A 14,960-nucleotide genomic window follows, 5' to 3' on the forward strand; every position below is an offset into this window, starting at 1 on the left:
GGGAAATTACCTTGGATATGACCCAAAAAAGTAAGGACAAAATAAATGCATACATAAATAAGTTTTCAAAATTTTTAGATTTGAACAAGTAGCTATTCACTTAAAAAATAAAGGAAAAAGAATGCTGTTATCTAGCATCCAGTTTTTAGAATGCTTAAAAGAAAAAAAATTTAAGAACTGAAAATATTAATGAATAATTCCAATTGACACTATTAACCTAAATGCAAAATTAGTTTTGTTCTGATGTTTGTATGGTTAATGCCTTGGGAGAGAGAAATCATTAAAAACCAATGTATCTTTTTTTTTTTTTTTTTTTTTAGTTCTTTTAAAAATATAATATAGATTTTAGTTTAGAAATACAGAAAATTTTTGCATTCCCAGAACTATTCCAAACTAAAAATCAAATATGAATTTAATTGCATTTCTTCCTCTGTTTCTTACTTGTGGAAGACACCCCCTCCCCCTTTGGGAAGATATACTTTCTGATTGCAAGTCTTTCAAAACTTCTCTACTCTTCAGAGGTGGCATATTGTAATTCATGCCTTTTATTTTTTTTTTTTTTTAAATATTAAATTTTATTTTTATATTCCCCCATACAATTGCAAACGCCCCATTCTGACCCCAATCCTTCCCCTCCCGCCCCCCCACCCCCCAAAAAGTGTCTCTGGTTCATAGTTTTTTTGTTGATTTTGATTTTCACTTTCTTATATTCATTTTCCTGGTCCCTTATTTAAGTTTTCTAGATTCCTGCTATGAGTGAGACCATCCGGTATTTTTCTTTTTCTTTTTGGCTTATTTCGCTGAGCATGATCCCTTCCAGTGCCATCCATGTTGCTGCAAATTGCATGTGTTTATCTTTTTTGAATGCTGAGTAATATTCCATGGTATATATGTACCACATCTTCTTGATCCAGTCATCTATTTTTGGGCATTTGGGTTGTTTCCAAAGCTTAGCTATTGTAAACAGTGCTGCTATAAACATAGGAGTGCAGGTGCTCTTTGGAATTGATGAAAAACCAATGTATCTTAAGAAATCTCAATTATACTACAAAATCCATTTACTCATATTTTTGACTCGAGGAATATCGGAAAGGCACATTTCAAAATTTGTAAGTTTAGGTTACCTCCTCAATTAAGGATGCACAGAGGGTTTTATAGACAGTTTAAGTATGCTAACTTCATCTATGGAAAAGTTATTATGTTAGATTCTCTGAAGATATGTACTAAAATATTAATTTATTTGGTATTGCAGGTAGTCATAACATTCCTGACACTAACGTAATTCTGAGTACATAGCTGTTTTATTTATACAGCAAAGAATTATTTACGCTTTCTATTTAAATAGAGAAAATCTCAGGTTACTTAAAATAATTAAATGACTTTAATTGGCCTGCTTTGCCTTTAAAAGAAAATAATATAAGATAAAAAATAATTTTAAAAATAATAGAAGCTGGTAGTAATTACAAGAAATATACATTATAAACACTGGAGAAGTTGAATGAATGCTTTAAAAAAAATCAAGCAAAATGTAACCCAGTATGATGGCATTCCACACAAAATTAATTATGCTTTGTGGATAACCCAACCTGCTTGCTTGTTAAATCCTGTCCTGTCATGCAATCTAAAAGGCATAAGCAACAAAATTAGAAGTGTTGTGTACAATTGTATGTTTCATATTTCTATAATGTTGATGATATAATCATGTTTTTGCAAATTAGTTTTACAGTGGAATCAGCAAATAAATCACTATAAAGAGTACTTTCCACTTGTAATAATGTCTTTGGAAACAAAAGTATAGTGTTTCAATTTGACAAACAGGTGATTCAGACTTAGTAAGTAGACTTTTTTATAAGTGGTACTAAATAAAATTTTATTAGTAGGAAAGGATGTCAGTGTTCTTTTGCTAAACTGGTCAAAATTGTTCCTGTTAGAAGTCCTGGTATCAGAGTGAGGTCTTGTAATTTGCTTTCATTAGACATTGGATATGATCATTGAAATGAAGGACAGTCTACAGGGAACACAACGTTTTGCAGATACAAACGTCAAGTCAAATAGTTTGCTTGTCATTGACCAAATAAGAATTCATGTTTTCTGTCACAAAAGTTTAGTTCTGATTGTTAATACTGGTAGAATACTTTACATCACTTGTCTTACTGTTGTTTTCCTGTCACCTGATATGTTTAGACACTGGCTATTTTGCAAATCTACATAACCCAAGAATATGAGTCTTGTGCTCAGAGATAAGGCACAGCATGGGACAGGTAAAAAGAAAAAGTTCAAAGTGTTGTTTCAGGTTTAAGAAAGTTTGAAATATATAAATATATTTATATATACTAGTCACAAAACTAGTATAGATAAAAACAAAAAAACAATTCAAAAAACTATGTAATTTCAAAATAAATTGTGTGAAACCATTATTTCAACGAAATTTTAGTATCTTTCAGTATGGCTGTTGTGAATGGATTTAGTTATGAGTTCTCCATTTTGTCATAAAAATTTAAAGAAGTGGAAGAGAAAGCTAAACATAATTTGATAAGGCACTGACAATGGACTTACCTGGTGTTATGAAAGTAAGATAGGTAGGCTTCTAGTTTACATGTGGGCCTGACTCTCTAAATTTTGAAGTCTGTGGCAGTCCTGACCTTTGGAAGACCATCCTGCAGCTAGAGATAGAGTAAGTCTGTTGTACTTGGAATCCATAAATTCTCTCCTCTGGTTTTCCCTCTCATAAATAACCTCAATGTGTCTTCTAGGACAGCATGTGAAGCTAAAGAGATTTAATCCAAATGCTTCTATGACTTAGCTCTAGCCTGAAATGTAATCATAGATTTATTCAGATTCTTAACTTATCATTGACCAGTAATGGTGTACTGATACTATGTTCATGAGTAGAATATTTTTCAAATGGTGGATCCCAACATGATAATATTACAATGTGCCTTGCCAAATATTGTAGGACAGATAGGACTTTATTTGTGAGATTTCCTTTCTCCTTTCCCTTCTCTCCCTTCCCTGCCACCTGCCTTCTTTTCTCCCCTCCTCACTCTCCCCTGCCTTCTCCTTTTTTTTTTTTTTCAAGATTTATTTATTTATACAAGCACTGGGTACAGTCAGAAGTGCAGGAGGGTGAGAGAATTCACCAGAGCCAGAGCGGGGAGCAGAACAGGCAGACTGACAAAATACACTGCTGAGGGGAGCGGCGGGCGTGGCAGGAGAGGTCTGCCAAGCCATGTGGGACCCTCGCCAGCAGCCGGGGATCGAACCGGCGGTGCAGAGGTTGGGGGCTGCTTCGCAGCCCAGCGCTCAACCCCTGCGCCACCAGGGGAGGCCCCCTTCTCCTATTCTTATATTTGGTGTTTGCTTAATATTTACTCTGTCTCAGGAATTTTTCTGAGCGGAGACTCACTTAATGACTGAAACATGGTATCAGCCCTTTACAAAAATCTGAGTAAATATAAATTATAATATCACTTTCATTTGTTATGTTATTTTCTTTGTTAGATTCCTTTCATAGCAATTCTTCTGCAGACAAAAGATCTCAGTGAATTGGAAGGTTGTTCCTTTACATAAAGAAAGAGGAAATATTCTGTATACAAAAGAAACAAGTTCTGAAAAAGTAATCATTTTATCTGATTATCTCAAGTCCACATAGCAAATAGGAGTAGTCTCTAATGCCCTTCTTTCTCAGTGAATACTTTTTACTTTTGCCTCAACTATTGGGATTTAGTCACAAATCTCTGTTCTTTTGAACAATGAGTTAAATGAATTCTTAACATCAAAATGAAACCACCACTTTGGATTTCCCTAAGTTTTTCAGTCTGCTCATATTTATGCATCTATGCTGATGGTTTTCATTAGTTTTCTCTCACTCCATCTGTAGGACAAATCTTATATTCACAAGGATATCTAGTCACCTACTAATATATTTTATATAAGTTTTTTTTTTTTTTAGTAGTTATACATTGGCTTTTACAGCGAGGTCATAGTTCATAATGCAATAATCATAATTCAACATAATTAAAAAATCATCAGTTTTCAGAATGCTGATGTTCTTCAGCATTCATGTAGGTATGCCACTGAGGCAGCAGCTACAGTGGACTTTGAATGAATGTGCATCATGTGGCTCAATCAAATTGACGTCTAACTGTGCCATAGTAATTTCATTATTGTTTTTATTCTTACAGAATATAGCTCTTAAAAAACTGGTAACATATACAAGTAAAAACACATCTTACATGCATAATGTTTCCTTATATAGAATAAAGCTTTCTTTAGATGTCTCCCCCAAAAAAGCAACCAATAGTACTGCAGAGGAGAATGTCTCAGTTCAAGCGAAGCCTTCCCAGTCCTCACAACCAACTAGAAAACTCTATTCTGTCAAACCTTCACCAGTCTTCTAGAGGGACTATTTGCCATAATAAAGAGCATCTACCTTCTAAATCTTAAGAGTTTTGAGTTAGAATTATGGTTCCACCATACACTTGAACCATACTCTCAGGAAAGTTGTTTACCTCTTTGACACTCATGTGTCTTATCTGCAAAATGGAAAAAAAAAATAATGCTATTCCCAAAATAACCCAAATGATGCAAACAGTCTGTGGTATATCCTGACATAGAATCAACACAAAATTAATTCTTTCCACCATCATAGGCTGCTTACTCAAAATTAGATTTTGACTTCTTGATCAAAGTTGCAGTTTTAATCCCTACATCCATAGCCCTTGCACAGAGTAGGCAGTCTACATTGTGAAAACTATTACTGGCTTCTCATTGTTTCCATGGTTACTATTGAGCCTGCCTGCCATCCTATACACATACATTCTCATCTGTAAGGTATTTCCAAATAACATTGTTGATATAATTATATAATGAATATTTTGTGAAAGAAATTTTTGTCTCTGGAAAAAAACAGAAAATTGTTGAGAAATAAATCTGACCAAAATCTTTCACTACAAATTATGTTACCTTAAAAAGATATATTTGAATCAGGAGGATCAAGTTTCTTGAAAAACATGTTAATTGCAAGGGTGTTCTGGATTGAATGTCATGGAGGAAAAATAAAGTGAGCATAAAGATAAGAAAATAGGGTCTCCCCGGTGGCGCAGTGGTTGAGCGCTGGGTTGCCAAGCTGCCTGCAGCCTCTGCAGCACCGGTTCGATCCCCTGCTGCTCCCCGGCCACCAGAGGAGGGTCCCACATGGCACGCAGACCTCTCCTGCCGCCTGCTGCTCCCCTCAGCAGTGTACTTCAGTCTTTCTGCCTGCTCTGCTCCCTGCTCTGGCTCTGGTGAATTCTCTCACCCTCCCGCGCTTCTGACTGTACCCAGTGCTTGTATAAATAAATAAATAAATAAATAAATAAAGATAAGAAAATAAATTAAACATTTCCATGATTCCATGGAAAGACAAGATAAACAAATTTAAATGCCAGCAACAGATTTCGTGTGTCAAGATAATTCTATTTCTATTACATTCCCCTCATCCAGGAGCTGGGGCCATCAAATACAAAACTAAATGAGATAATAATAATAAACAACAATAGTCAAACATCAAAAAACACCACATTTTTGAAGATGACCATCATAGGAATAAAGAAGCCTGGAGAGGAAAAGCATCCTTTTAATTCAAATATAATCTACCAATCTATATTCCTGGTAAGAGTGTCTGATGACATAGGATCCAATTGCTTTGAACAGAGCCTGGCATTGTAGTTGCTTTAGTTATCTCTGTCAAACCTAGGAAACAGAGACCAATAAGAGGCCCACATGTGAAGATTTATATTAAGCTGAAGATATTCAGACAGCTCTGATGTATCACTGTAACTTGTTATAGCTTACTGACATTATTGGCTGCTGTCATTATTAAAGAGTTTTAGTTAGTAAGTTGCCATTCCTACAAAGGCAAAATAGTGTCTTTGGCAACTTGCAATATTAACAAGATTGGCAGAAAATTGTTGCAATGTTGTTACATATGAGCAATTGTTCAAAGATGTCACCTTCAGTGATTGTCCAGAAACTGAACTAGAGAATGTGTTCAGTTGTGAAGTATATAGAAATATCTTGAGTCACAAGGATAAAGATTAGACCCCGAAGAGCAAGAATTAAAATTGAATCAATGGGATAATCTAAAATGAAAACCTCCAGAAAGAGGTTTTGAATCTTTAAGCTTGTGAAGTCAGAATTTAAGGGTACATTATTTTGGTGGGGAAAAATTACACCTTTCATTTTAGCAGTGTCTAGATAAACTTATCATTTCATCTGATTAATAAATAGGCAATAAATCATAAAATATCTGTGCTTGATGTTACCAGTAAAAACCTTATATATTTTTATATTCCATTACATTTTGCTATATATACCTAAATGGTTGTTTACCTTCATAAAAACTTAGAACATGGCCTCCCCAATGGGGCAGCCGGTTGAGTGAGTGCTGTGAAGCTGTCCACAGCCTCTGCAGCACAGGTTCAATTCCCGGCTGGCCAGGGAGATGCCCACATGATGTGGTTGACCTCTCCTGCCTCGCCTGTTGCTCCCCTCAGCAGTGTCTTTGGTCCATCTACCTGTTTTGCTCCCCGCTCTGTCTCTGGTGAAATCTCTCACCCTCCTGCACCTCTGACCTGTAACCCAATTCTTGTAAAAAAAAATAAATGAATCTTAAAAAAAAACTTAGAACATTATAGCAACTATTACATCTGTACTTTGATACATAAATAAATACATCTACTACTATAACACAAATTTGTTTATAATATATTGATAATTACAATTCAACTTAATTTTCTTTATAATCACATTTAACTTATTTTAGGCATTTTGAGTTATTTTTGAGAGCCAGTCGATAAATATACTAGATGTGTTTATAGAATATTAGAAAAAGCTGGCAATAGTACTGCCAACTTACGAGCCTTCAAGGCATTGAAGTCACTAAGGTCCCTGAATGTGGCTCCAAAAACGAAAAAGGTATAACTTTGAGAAGGGTCCATAGATTTTAATGTACTGCCAAAAAGTCAATGACACATAATAGATGGAGGACTTTCTATTCAGGATGGGTAAGAACAAGGTGCAGGGCAAACACAGTGGACTAAGGTGGTGGACCTTGGGTGCTTTGGTAGTGGATGCACTATGGTAACACATGAAAGGAATGAAGGGGGGTAGGCATGTACTCCCAGGATACAAACAACAATGTAAGCCAACATTATCTCAATTTTTTTTAAAAAAAGGAAATCTCTGTTCATAAGTAACAAACATATTCTTCAGAGACTAAGAAAGTCATTGCCAAAACACAGCTTCAGCCCTAATAAAAAATCAGCACCTTTCAGAAACTAACAAAGAGAAAATTCTGTACTGACAAACAATGCCTTCTTTAACAACTTTACAAAACTAAACGTGGAAGACATAGTGCCAAGTAGAATCTTTTCACGTACAAATACTTCTGTACCATCATAGCAAAATATGCTGGAATAGTACCTGTTTTGCAGGCTTCTCAAATTAGATGTGAGCAGTCTGGTAGGGTGGCGTAATTGTATGTAACTTCTATCACAGTGTTGCTATTTGGATTTGCTTGGACCTAAACTTTCAGGACTTTTTTCGATTATGTAATGAGGAAATTGTACACTTTAAATCTTTCAGACGTAAAATTCTACTCAAGATGTCAACACTTCTCAAACTAAAATGGTGTTTTTGTCTCTAGTATAAGAAAAAGTATTACTAACAGGCATGTGCAGTGGGATCTTCTTACATTGATTTTTCTATAATTCAAAATATTAAAAGTGCACCTTTGCACTATTAGAGTGATATAAATATTAAATGTAGTTAAATGCTTCAAATATTAGGTAGATATGTCTTAAGATTTCCAGGTATTATTTAGTTGCTCATGCAGGTTTACCCCACAAATCAGGATATAGCTTACACCTGAAGGATTTTACTTTGTTATCTAGTAGAAGTAAGCAGGATACTTTGATTACTTGAATATTTTCACATGCTGTTTGGAAAAAAAAGTATGTTACCTAATCTGTCTAAATGTAGTAGTAAGACTCTTAACAGATTTTTCAGAGAGCAGCTAAGAAGTACCTACTGAATCTCAGTCTGCTTTTTTTGCTCTCTTCCTATTTAGTAGAAATGTTTAATCTTAGAAACCTGACAAATTAGGAGTAACTTTTGAATAGTGATCTTTTAATTTTTCAGGAAAATATTCAAGTTCTTAAAAAGTTGCATATGTGTGTGAAGTTTCCTTACAAAATGTTCTGTTAACTTACTTAGCATTACATAAAGAGAGGTTTGTGATCCTATTTTTTTTCTTTTTTAAAATTATATTTATTGAAGTAATGTTGGTCTACAACATTATGATTAGTTCACATCTATATGTGAACTATATGATTTAGTTCACATCTCTTCAGATGGATGGAACCGCACCACACTACCACACTACCACCAAGACACCCAGAGTCCTCCACCATATTCCCATGGGCCTCATCCCCCTTCTCTTCGTAATGTCATCCAGCCTCAGTTATACAGATTTCTAGGGTTTGATTTAATATATTAATATAATAATCTATCTACAGAACCTAACTTTATTTTTTTCTCATGATATTGAGACCAAAAAGTTTAGAAGGTTTTAATTTTTAAGGACTTAGTTTCTTCAACTAAACCTCTTCAGATTGCTTTATCAAATGAATTGTTGTTTGTGTGTTTGTGGAGGAGGTGTTGGATTCATTTTATAGAATAGCAAGTGGGAGATTTTACCAGGAGGCATTACATTCCTGTGGCCTTGGTGTCTTGGATACAGCTATTAAAATTAAAAAGCCACCCATAGCCTAGTAATAAAACAAACAAACAAGGACAAGTATTTCTTGCCAATGACAGGCATTTGTTTATAACTATGTCTTAATTCACAAATTGCTTTCACTTAATTGGTTTAATGTTTACAAAGCACTCTGAGGATGAAAGGAATGAAACACATAATATAAATGTTGATATTTTTAATAGACTCAATTCTTCCAGAAGCTGAGAGCTCACCAGCTGCCTAGCCTCCTAGATGAGTGTATGGTCAGGACTGGCCACTGAGCAGGTTTTCTGATCCAGCAGACCAGGTAAAGGAGGAGACAGAGTCCTCAGTGGTTTTTTGCAGGTCTTTTATTGGGATTACCAGGTACACGGCAGGCAGGGGTGCTGGGAGGCTGGCAGGCAAGTCTTCACTCTCTCTGGGCTCTACGGCCTTCTCTGCTTCTCTCTCGGCTTCTGTTCGTTCTCGGCTTCTTGGCTTCTGCTGGCGTCCCCGTGATGCCGCCCTTAAAAAGCACAGTCTTAGCCCAGGTGAATCCCATCTACCTATGCCCACACCCTATTCCAGGTGCCCGCCATCAGACATGCATTCAGGACTGCAAGGATCCATCATCTGTCCTGATGGCGGGAGGGCAGAAAAGCCTGACATTTTTCCTTACCCTACAATGAGGACAGGTGATATTACCCTGTAGGATTTCTCCAGGACAGCACAAGCTGACCTTTTGATATTCTTGAAATCCCAGCTTGTTTAGAATTTATGAACCAACTTTTTTTATTCTTTGTCTTTTACTGAATATGTGGAACCCTCTTTGAAAGGAGGAAATAAAATGTCTAAGTAGTAGAGAATCTATGTAAGCTGGAGGGCGGGAAGGGAGAGAGTACTTACTCCCACTTTTTTCTACCCATTTGGAAATCAGATCTGGGAGTGTCCTTTCTTTCTCTCCACTAGGACTGCTGGAGCAGAAAAAAGCCACTGCCTGAGAACAAAGATAGTTCCCTTTGATGTGGTCTGTGTGTAGGATTCTTTGTATCTGAGACAGCTAATTAAATAGCAAATGAGTTAATTTGAATTTTAAACATTGTCACCTGAACTGCTCTTCCTTCTAGGCATTCTTTCCAAAACAAAACTGATCAGCTCTATAACATAGAATGCCAGCCATTTTTGGTTAAACTTTGCAAATGAATAAATTTATGTTAATATCATGAGTTGACATTCAACAAAATCAAAACCCAAAGAAGCTATTTTAGAAGACTCAAGACATCACATGATTCTAAAAGTAAAGTTAATACTTGTATTTTATATTTTAATAATTTATTTTCAACTGAGGTAATATTGGGGTACCCCCATCAGGTATTACCAGCACAGTGCACTCACCACCTGCTCACCCATATTCCACCACCATAGGTCATTGTGCTTCCTTCCCTCCTTGTTCTTTCCTTTCCTCACCTCTCACCTCCTTAATGTTTCCATCTGAACTATCTTCTCTCTTGTTTTCTTTTGTAGGATCCTTCCTGTATGAAACACCCCACCTCCTCCATATCTCTTTATCTTGATCAAAGATATGTTTTTCTTCATAGATTCTGCTTCTCACCTTCCAATGGCCCCTGGCTGAGCAGTCAGCCTTGCTGACTGGACCATAGCCTCCAAGTATTTATCTCCACACATCTCCTAGTCAATGAAATGTGACCACCCTCTGTGTCCCCTCTGTTGCAATCTGTACTGGTGTCTGTGGTCCCATGGCTGTTTAATCTCACTGCAAGCCATGGAACTCTCTTGGTATAGTGTCCCTCTGGCAAACTCTTTTTGGAGGTTAGATGGTCAACATCAAGGTGTTGGTAGGGTTTGTTCATTCTGGGGACTCTCTCCTTGACTTGTGAATGAATATCATTCTCCTTCCCAGTGTTTCCACATTGCTCTCCCTCTATCACAATGAGTATTTCTAACCTTCTGTAGGCTCCAAATGTAAGCAACCTCAATGCAGTCAGTCGTATATCCTCTGGACTCCCATATTGCAATTATTGGTGTTCATCTGTTTTCATCTAAAGAGTTGTAAACTCCTTGAGATAAGGCAGTAGGTTTTATTGGTATTTTTCTCATTAGTGTTTTGCACTGTGCTAAAATCTTATTAAACACTGAACAAGAAATACTGAATGAATAGGAAATTACAAGGGGTGTGAGTGAAGGAAGAGATGGGAATAGGCTATAACATTCTTCTACATACAAATAAAGGTTCTTTGAGTGCTCAGTCAGAGCTAGAATAATAAACAACTGTAATGAATCTTAACTGTTATAATTGTTCCACTACATCTAAACCAATGCCTACACTTTTAAAAAGAAAAATAACCACTTTCAGAAAATCTACATACTCTATACAGGAAAGCTAGTATTTGCCTATTAAAACAGCATGATCTAAGTGTAAGAAAATTCTTCTAACTCTATCAACACTGCAAATGAGCCTTACTTGCACTTATGAATAAGGAAGCTCATTTATGTTTTCATTATTTGTTTTATTCTAATAATAGTTTTTATGTGCCTATACAGAATGATAACATTAGCAAGGAAAAAAATATAGACTACACACAATATTATCATCTTTACCATATATTAAAGGAAATTATAATTTTGTCCTAGTGTTCCAAAGGAAGAGCAGATTTATCATCAAATACTTTCTACTTTGTAATAAAAGACAATCATTAGCAATTTGGTTAGACCATTTAAGCTTATTTAATAGTAAGAAATATTAAAGTCCTCTGGAGATTTCCTAGTTAATCAAATTAACCTATAGTGTAATTAGACATATCTGAATTAAAGTCCTCTTTCAATGATAATACCTATAATAGAAGTATTCTCCAGGGATGAAGAGATTAGTATTTATATTGTGGTTAAATTTGTATCAGAGCCACATTTATTCTTTTGGTCTTTCATCCCTGAAGGATTCTATAGCTGGATAAGTTCACACGTTTTCCTTTTCTCATCGGCTATTTTACCTGTTTTTATTTCAAGGAGTATTGGTTTTCATCACAATTTCCTAAACTGAACTTTTGCAGGCAAAGTGATCCGCTTGTCTTTTTCCTGTTTCTATCAGTCATTGCATAGACGGTGCACACAAACACAGTGCAATCTCACCCATTGCCTTGGAAATTGGCAAGGGAATTTTAAAGAAATCAGTCAAAGATGGAGCTGAAGGGATTGATGCTAAACAAAATAATTCAGAAGGAGAAAGGCCATTTCAGATGGTATTATTTATATGTGGAATATAGAGAAACAGAACACATACAGATAAAGCCTAACAAATAACAAACCCTAGAAATATGACTGTAGACCTGAGGCTACCAGATGGGGAGGGAAAGAGCAAACTGGAGTGAGAACACTATGAACTAGTGTGGAGGACTCCTGGGTGTCTTGGTATCAGGTATGGTGCAGCAACAATACCTGAAGGTATGATCCTATAACTTCTAAATCATGTACAATGTTGTAAACCAAAGTTAATTTAATTTCTTTAAAAAAGGGAATGGCACAAAAAATAAAAATACAAAGAGAGGATATTAGCAAAGCATTAAATCAATCAAATCACTGTAACCAAATTCATGTTAGAGTTTCTGAAGAGGATCTAAATATCTGTGCCTGCACCTTGTTCATCTCTTGAAGGCAGTCTTCCCAAATTAATTCCAAGAGTGCAGATGATTCCAGGATACCCAGTAATGTTTTAACATATAATGTTTATGAATAAATTTGAATTAAGGTGCACTCATTTACATGTTTCTAATATTTATACAAATATAAAAATATGTGTATAGATTTTTTTTGTTAGCTTTATACTAATTTATAGGTTTCCCAAGAAATTCATTCAATCCTCAGTTCCTCAGAATTCTTTTCTGTATTATGTAGCACTCTGTACAGGATGAGCACTATATCAGTGGATGATACTGAATCTTTTCATTTGCCATTGCAGTCAGGATACACTTTCTCGCAGTATTTCTTGCAGGTTTCACACATGTTTCTGCATCTATTTGGCTTAGAGAGTCCTTCTTATATGACTTACATTCATGGATTTAGTTAGTACAATAACACAGACTGTAAGTTGAAGTTTAAAATCTGAGGTAAACATTGTGTTGCAAAATAGTTGTGTTATTATCAATTATTAGTTGGTTAGTCTCTGAACTCCATCCTGTCTTCTTTGTTACCCGGGAAATGAATATACATAACAGCTAGACATGGTAAATTAACAAACACTACACATTAGCTGAAACTCCCTGGGATGGAGAATGGTAGTGTTATCTGCTCTCCCTCTGAAGAATCTGTGGCTAAATCAGGTATGACATCACCATCTTATAGATTTTTTTTATATATTTCTCTCATGCAGTTTTTTAATGTTTGTCATATTTGAATAGTTGTTATATTCTATAGCAAATTTGTAAACTCACACAGAAACATTGTTTATATATATTATACATTTGTAACAATTTATTTGAGCTTCACAATTTTTGTTGTGACCATCAAGTAAAACCAATAATATGAAGATACTTTAAATCATAACTGGTTATATGGATAGCACTACTACTTGATGTGTAGTGAATATATGTTGAATACATAAAGAAAATTTGCTTTGCCTCCTTCAAAAGTATCTACATAATAAGAAATATAATTAATATGCAAATGTAGAACTTGCTAGAAGTTCTATATTAATTCATTTATTCCTCAAAAACTCATTAAATATCTACATTTCCTAATGAAGTAAATGAAGTTTCAAGAGATTAAGTAAATGTTCAAGCTTACAATGTATTTAAATTACTTTCAGATTTTCTGAATAGCCCTTCTGTTGTGTATTACCTATGTGTTAGTATTACTGTGTAAGTTAACTGTGATATGGCAGGTGAAAACTGTTACTTTTTTAATAAAAAGCAATATATAATATAATATGAAGCCAAAGGCAGACTTAACAAAATTATTTTAACTAGAGTACACTTGTTCACAGAGACATGTAAGATTATACAGTAGTTTCCCCTTATCTGTTCCAGGATCCTCAGTGGATGTCTAAAACTCAGGATATTTCTGAACCCTACGTATACACTTTTTCCTATGCGTACAGACCTGTGAATTAAGTTTAATCTATAATTTAGTCATAGTAAAAGTGTAACAATAACTAATAATATAGCAATTATAACAAATCATATAAGTGTCATTCTCAAAATATGCTATTGTTCGTAAAATTTTCAGATCGAAGTTGAGCATGTGTGCTTGTAACTACAGAAAGTGAAACCACAGATAAGGATGGGTTACTGTACAATCAACCTCCTGCCAGATATGTACTTAATAATTAGTGTCTGGTTTAATCATTACATGATACAATTATAAAGTTTCTTGATCAGATGTGTAGTGACTTGTCACCAGTTTATAGACAAGTGGCTAAAATTTCATAATGATGGAACCGTCTTTGTTTCTATGTTTAGCGTAATACTGAGCACATAGAAGTTACTTGATAAGAACATACATTAAATGAGCAACGAGGGACTATAGGAGTAAAGACACAGTGCAACGTGAAAGGTGGACTGTGACCAGTAGTGGTGCAACTTACCTAGTCATTTTGGACAACAGTCTAACAACCTGAATGACCTGCTATGTGATTTTGGGGTGCTTACCCAACTCCCCCAAGGGTGTGTGTGCTGAGGCTTCCCCATACCAACAAGCAGTTCTCAAATCCCAGCAGGAAGTCTGAGAATTCAACTCAATTCTGACACTGTCCACCTTGAGTCAGCATCAGATTTTACAGGTTAAGGACTCAATCTCCCAAGACCACACTCCACTTCAACTATCAGCCCAAACCCTCTGGCAAACCTGTAATTGTGACCAACCTGTTATACTCAGAGGTTCCCATGATTCCCTCCTCAGACTCAGGTGCTTGTCACGAGGCCCAGATTATTAACTGGGCTTCTAACTGGCTATAAATCAGAAGTACCCAGGACATCTACCTCAGTTTCATTAATTTGTGAGGTTGCCATAAAGAACTCAGGAATCCTGTGTACTCACTAGATCACCAAATCATTACAAAGGATGCAAAAGGATAGAAAACCAGAGCCAAATGAAAGAGAAAATGGAGTGATGCATGAGGAGTAGGTGTGAAGCTTCCATGCACTCTTCAGGTGAGCCAATCTCTCTGAAATCATCACATTCTCCAATCCAG

General features: G+C 35.5%; 1 non-coding gene across 1 annotated transcript; it reads left to right on the plus strand.

Moving 5' to 3' along the window:
• Positions 1-6,825: 6,825 nt before the first annotated feature.
• On the plus strand, positions 6,826-6,948 carry LOC119258353 (small nucleolar RNA SNORA33). The gene has a single exon (XR_005128217.1). It is a non-coding gene; the product is annotated as a small nucleolar RNA SNORA33 (small nucleolar RNA).
• Positions 6,949-14,960: the final 8,012 nt, after the last annotated feature.

This window comes from Talpa occidentalis, unplaced genomic scaffold (assembly GCF_014898055.3).
Source record: "Talpa occidentalis isolate TD23 unplaced genomic scaffold, MPIMG_talOcc4v2.1 talOcc4.4, whole genome shotgun sequence".
In the NCBI taxonomy this organism is placed as follows: Eukaryota; Metazoa; Chordata; class Mammalia; order Eulipotyphla; family Talpidae; genus Talpa; species Talpa occidentalis.